This window comes from Podarcis pityusensis (assembly GCF_964106645.2).
Source record: "Podarcis pityusensis genome assembly, chromosome: 2".
Lineage (NCBI taxonomy): Eukaryota > Metazoa > Chordata > Lepidosauria > Squamata > Lacertidae > Podarcis > Podarcis pityusensis.
Genome location: NC_138029.1, coordinates 84,911,910 through 84,918,708, shown reverse-complemented (window position 1 = coordinate 84,918,708; position 6,799 = coordinate 84,911,910). Strand labels below are relative to the sequence as shown.

General features: G+C 46.0%; 1 long non-coding RNA gene across 1 annotated transcript; it reads right to left on the bottom strand.

Moving 5' to 3' along the window:
* Positions 1-974: 974 nt before the first annotated feature.
* On the bottom strand, positions 975-6,204 carry LOC308472214. The gene is made up of 3 exons (XR_013983358.1): positions 5,986-6,204; positions 3,894-3,997; positions 975-1,189 (listed from the first exon to the last, which is right to left on the bottom strand). It is a non-coding gene; the product is annotated as an uncharacterized lncRNA (long non-coding RNA).
* Between the last annotated feature and the right edge of the window lie 595 nt (positions 6,205-6,799).

The window sequence follows — 6,799 nt, the reverse complement described above, 5'->3', positions numbered from 1 at the left end:
ACATCAACCTTGTTATGTTGCAGAGAAAGAGACCTGCGCGTTTTCTGTTTTGTTTTCCTACTGAGCTGCTGGGGGAAGATTCTCCTCCATCTGAGAGAGACTGCGGGGAACGAGAGTTGCTCACAAGCCAGCAGCTGCAGAGGCTGCAGTTTCTGTTTCCTACAGCTGGAGCAGCTCTTGCTCCTCACGTGCCGCTGCCAGGAAAGCCACGAGCCGGCGCAGCTCTGCGCTTTGTTTCTCCCCCTCCCGTTGCCAAAGAGCGAAACTGCTTTGCTCCTCCGCCTCGTGTCAGTTTCCAAACCCTCCTCAGCCCTTTCTGTCCCTTCTCCATCGTGTGTTTATCCCTCTCCTGGAGTGCCTACTCTGTGATTAGAGAAAGGTGTTGATTCAGCATCAAGGGCAACTGAATTACGAAAGCTGTAAGTCCCAAGTAAGCAACAACTTGCATATGTTTGCACATACTAAATCATTTACTTTGCTTTTGTCCATCATGGGTGAAGTTAGCAGGATTGCAGGTTACTAGGAGGGATGGGCAAATCTTTCTGTGCTGTTCCCCACTTACCCACACTCTGTTTCTTATTTTTTCCAATCTTAAATTCCATTTACCCCATCTCTTGACAGGATAGCTCAGTTGCTTAGAGTGTGGTGCTGATAACGCCAAGGTTTGATAATAATAATAATAATACTACAGTGATACCTCGGGTTAAGTATTTAATTCGTTCCGGAGGTCTGTACTTAACCTGAAACTGTTCTTAACCTGAAGCACCACTTTAGTTAATAGGGCCTCCTGCTGCCGCTGCACTGCCGGAACACGATTTCTGTTCTTATCCTGAAGCAAAGTTCTTAACCTGAAGCACTATTTCTGGGTTAGTGAAGTCTGTAACCTGAAGTGTATGTAACCTGAAGCGTATGTAACCCAAGGTACCACTGTAATATAATTTAATGTTTATACCTCGCCCATCTGGGCGGCTTCCAACAAAATATTAAAATACAATAATGCATCAAACATTAAAAGCTTCCCTAAACAGGGCTGCCTTCAGATGTCTTCTAAAAGGTCTGGTAGTTGTTGTTCTCTTTGACATCTGGTGGGAGGGCGTTCCACAGGGCAAGCAGTATGGGACACCTGGATATTCCTGCATTGCAGGGGGTTGGACTGGAATCCTCAAGGTCCCTTCCAACTCTATGATTTCTGCAAAAAAAGAAAAGTCTCCTAGGATATGCATTTTTGCACACAAATTTGCTTAAGGCATGCATTTTTGCAAGCAATTTCTCCTAATATAATGCCTTTTGTACATGCCTTTCACGAATATACACATTTTTGCTCACACTTTCACCTGGTATGTACATTTTTCCATGCATGTTTTAGCTGGAGAACTGCATTGCAAAATTTGGGTGAAGTATGAATGTCAAAGGATGACTATGTTTCAATCCACATCTTTGTCTGGGAAATGCAGATTGGATAGGGTCATGTGGAAATGCAAACAGAATGATTTTCTCTTCCATCCTAGTTGCTAGAGCCCACACACCACAGGAACCTCCTAGCCCATGTCCACAACCTACCTGGAGATCTCGTTCAATCAGTCCCTCCACATTCTTCTTCAGAAGTTTGATGCAATGATGCTGACACCAGTTATAACAGCAGGGTCAGATATTTTGAGTTTCGGGAACACAACTTGTCATTGCACAGGATCAAGTCCCTCTTAATTTAAAGAAAGGTCTTTCTTTTTAGAACCTTACATCTCTGTGGCAGCAAAGGATTATCCTGCATAATTGCATCTCAGGCCTAAATCTCAAAGCCCCTTTAGTGCCATGTCAAGAAGGGAGGATGGATGGAGGAATAAGAGATATATGCCCCCCCCCCCCCTGTCTATTGCATTAAACCAACGAATGGCTCCTTCCTGCCCTCACCACCCCAGGTTATTCTTGTCTCTGTGTAGTCACCTGGCTGGACACTGGGCTGTGTTTAAATGCTGTCTTATTGTCAGATACTTTAAGACCTCAGAGGCTCTTCCTTGAGCTTCACAAAGTGTCCAAGGCAAAACCCAACAGAGAGGCGGATTACAGAGATACGGTTACATAAGGCTTATTTCTATTCCTTTCAGGGGAGCCGGCTTCAGGCAGCTGCTTATTAGCCCTGATCTCTGCTTTGTCCTCCTTTCTGTGCTGTTTTAAAGAGCCTCCTCCAGTCATAACACCACCCATCACAGTGTCTGTTGCTTGCAAAATATGCTTCCCATCACTTTCCCATCAACCTCAGCTCGCCCGGCAGCTAAGGTGACCATTTATGCATCAACTGAAAAGAGAAATGCATTACCAAAAACCAGGACCAAAGTAGTTACTGATTTGAACCTGCTAATTTATGAGTATGGAATTTAGGAATGTTTACTGGCATTTAAATAGTGCTACATCTCACCGTAGTGGTGAAGAGTGTGACTTGCTGACTTGTGTGTTGGCTCATTCTAATGTGCAGGTGTTGCTAACTGCTGATGAACAAATTCAGGACCTCCATTCTCCCTTTTTGAGGGTCTTGATCTTTAAACCAGACTTGGATCAGAGAGGCCTTCAAATGGAGGGCAGAATGTTTGCTTCCTGGAAGCCCTTCAGAATAAAGATTGTCCTCTGTAAAGGAGGACACACAGTCACTCTACAAGAAACACAACAGCAAGGCTGTCACTGCACATGAAGCCAAAGGTGACAGCCTGGACCATCATTGTCCATTCAAGTCAAGTTAGAGAGAGAGAGGAGGACATCACTGTGATTGTGGAGGCCCGCAGAGCCTCATGAAGGCCAGAGAGATGGGGACCCTGAGTGGAGTTATCTGGAGAAAACAGGAACATAGCAGAGGATTGTCTACACTAGCTGGCCATCAGCTCTCCAGGGATTTTGATGGGAGTCTCTCCTAGCCCTTCCTAGAGATGCTGGAGCCTCAACATGGGACCTTCTGCATGCAAGGCAGCTGCTGGACCAGTGAGCTGCAGCCCTTCCCAGGGGATGCTTCTTGAAGTAGTCCATAGAGGTGCACGTACGGTGACGGAAACAGCTTTGAAACCAGAACATCACGGAGAAACTGGGCAGTGGTGGATCTTGGGGTCTCAGATGTCAGCAGCACCATGTACAATGCCAAAATTCACCCCCCCACACACACCTCTCACCTTCCATTCTACATTATAGTTACTATTATTTATTAAATTTGTATGCCACCGTTTGTCCATAGTGACGGCATCCCCAAGACTCTGTGCCCAGTGCAACTGAACCAGCCATGCTCCCCTAACTCCTCCTCTGGGCTGGGGCCCTCAGGATGCAGCTGAAGCTAGCTGGCTTTTAAACATTTAATCCTTGAGCTGAATTCTTAGAATCATATTGCAGGATTTTTCCTGGTATGTGAAATTTTAGCCATCACAGCACTAGGGGGCTGGGAGGCGACAGAGAGGTGGTCTTTAGAAGGGACAGGCACTCTCTCACTGTACTCCTTCAGAAAGCTTCACAATTCAGCTTTCATTCCCGATGACCTTGTAGACTCTGAGATATTGCTCCCCTCACCAGGCCTTATCTTTATATCACATATAACTGAGCACAGAGTAGTCGTAGGCGGTCAGGCTAGTACAACAGAACTCAATGCATCTTTTGTGATGGCAACATTTAAGCTCTTTCCATAAGACCTGACTCATAAATAACTTGATTTTGAATGAGGTGGCTATGCAGCCCAGACATGCTCCCTCCATGTCTCTCCCCTCCCCTGCCCTGTGGCCTTCCTGCCCTATTGGCTGCCTCCAGAGGGTGTCACATTAGGACAGGGCTGTTGACAACAGCAGAGTATTCCAGATCATGACTTATATTTATTTACAGGCAATTTCTTCAGAGTTTCCATAGGTGTGGTAAGGTACTGAGGTTACCTTATCAAGTTGCCAAGGGGGGTATGTTTCGTCTTCTTCCTCTTCTTTCTGTGAAACATTTCTTTAGCACTCTGCACACTCCATCGCTGCCCACACTTTCCGATCTGAAAAATCCCATGGGCAGAGTTAGCACTGGAGAGATGATTTGCAGAATAACATAAAACAGCCTGGATACCCTGAATGTATGGTAAAGGGAACAAAAACGCTGCATGCATCCATGAAAATTTCACCAGAATTGAAGGCAATTGCTTTTCCTATTGGTTGATGGAGGGGGGAAAAGCAGAAGAAATTTTTGGCACAGCACCAGTTTTCTCTTGCCTTTACTGAGAATCAGTACATCAAGATCGTGGAACAAAGATGCTGATGGCTGCATGAGGCAAAACAAGAACTACATTGGGGAAGAAAGAAGGCTAGGAAAATTGTCTTGCCAGGAAAGCAAGAACATTCAGAGACAAAAAGAGCCTGGTGTGCTCTTACACCTTCAGCTATTATCTGCCTCTGACCATTGTGGCCAGTTAAATGCACTGGCAGGGGGCTGGCAGTGCCTGTATGAACTATAGGAATGAATATTTCTCTATTTATTCAAAGGGCCAGATCCCCTGCCTATTTTCTTTTTTGAAAGCAGCCTGGGATGGGTGGGTGGGTAGGATTGAATCAGGACTACAGCCCCAGGAAAGGGAGGCCTTCGCCTTCTCTGTGTGCTGTTTTCCTGATGGAAATACTAGGGGTGTGCATCAGCTCTGCATGCAACCCAAACAATGGGCCGGATCAGATGCAGTCTCTCACGTTCCTGAGTTGGATTGCACTGCTAGCAAGGTGTGTCGAGGTGGGCCAGGGAATTCTCAGCCTTCCGAGCAGAACTGTTGCTTCACTTCCCCCATAAAAGTTAAACATGCAAGCTTCTCCCCCAGCCTGGCTGCCTTCTTATTTCTGGGAAATGAAATCAAGCTGACTTGGGAAACAACCGGAGCTTGAAAGGGGAGAGGGTGGAGAGGCAGGGAAATCTCTTGTTTCGATGGGCAGGTCTAGTTTTTCCATCACGGTGAATGATTTCCCCTGTGCCCTCAAATCACTGTGCTTTGGGGAAGGAATAACAAAGGTGTTCTTCGTGTGAGTCATTATTCTCTTCCGGACTTTTTGGCTGTGAAAGCAGGGCATAAGCGATGAAATTAGACTATTGGGGCGGCTTCCCCCACAAAACAGGCAATTAGCTCTTTGTGCTTCACAGAGGGTGCTTCTGGGAAGGTGAGGTGGAGAAATGCACCCCCAGACTTTCCCCATTTTTTATGACAAACAAAACCCCTTAGCACAATAGCCTCTGGACCTATTTATCTGAACTTTGACAGGTTTCTTTCCCAAGGGTATCTTCCCATGATTGCCACCCCCCCCCCCAAAAAAATATACACTTGGGGAGGGAACATGACTAAATGAACCAGTGATTAGTGACGGGTGAATCAGCCAATGTTCATTTTTCTCAGTTTCTCACTTTTCCAATCTGCAGTTTTTCACATTTCCATAAGTTTTCATTAAAAAAAAGGTACTCATGACAATTCATTAGCAGTTTAGTGTGAATTCCTCCTAATATATATGCTTGTTTGCAATTTTGCCTAATATGCACACTCCCTCCCCACTAATATATGCATTTTAATGGTCACATTACCCAAGTAACTGCATTTTTGTATATGTTACTTGGCTGGAGAATTCCATTGCAAAATTCAGAGAGGTGGAAATTTCAAAAGATGGCTTTCTTCCACTTCTCATATTGTTTTGGAAACTGAAAATTTCATATGGTCACCTTTAAATGTGGACTGCATCGATTCCTGCCCCCTGCCCCCCCCCATCCCCACCAATATATGGGAGCCTCCTATTTCCCTAGCATTTGATTTCACATAGACTGGAGAAACAGCAGAAAAATTGCAGCAAAAGATTATGCAATGGGAGAGGAACATTTCCTCTTTCACTGGCAAGGAGTGTCCCAGCAGGAAGTGAGCAGGCCATTCCCATCTCCCAAGCTACTGTGGGCACCTTTTCGCCCCCTGCAACTCTCAAAATACAGAGAGACGGACATCTACTAAAGGGTAGCACCAGTCACCTTAAACGAAGAGAGCAAAGATGGCAGGTCACAGTAATCTCCAGCGGGCCTTCTTTCCCTGGCCTCTTACTTTGCATCAGTTGTATCAGAGATAAGGCGTCTGGCCCTCTGCCATAGTCTCTGGTCCTCAGGGAAGGGTGTGCTGTGTTTGCAACCTTTCAACCAGAACTGTTGAATAACAGAACAAGGCAGCCAGTTACTTGTAGGCTCTGGGGAGGGTGTGTGTTTTGTGTTCTGACATGCACTCTTTATAGCCGCTAAAGGAGATATATAGAGAGATAGAGGGATATTCTCCGGGCAAGGGCTACTAGATGCATTTTCCTCCACGCTCCCTAATAGTCGGTACGTGATTCCATGTCACTCTTTGGCACAGGCTTCTGTTCTATAAAAAGAGCAGGTTCTGGGAAAACTCTACAGGCAGAAAGACTTCATCTAATGAAATATACTTAGGGCAGGGATAGCCAACATGGCACTCACCAGATGGGATTCAGCTCCCATCATCCCTGATCACTGGCTATGCTGGCTGGGCCTGATGGGAGTTATAGTCCACAGCTTATGGAGAATACTGCACTGACTACCCTGGCTTAGGGTTTCTGCTCCCCCCCCCCCACAGGCATCTCATTTCCTTGTGTTCAGCCATTCTACATAGTGCTAAGTCAGAGTCCCATAAGTGCAATGGGACTTTCACACCTCTTCTCCTACCTAAATCTGTTCCAGGGGTTCCCCCAACCTACCAAAGCAGATTTGGGGAGCTCACAGGGCACACCTGGGGGAGGAGAGGGGGGAAAGTTCCATAATGCTAGTGGTAATTTTT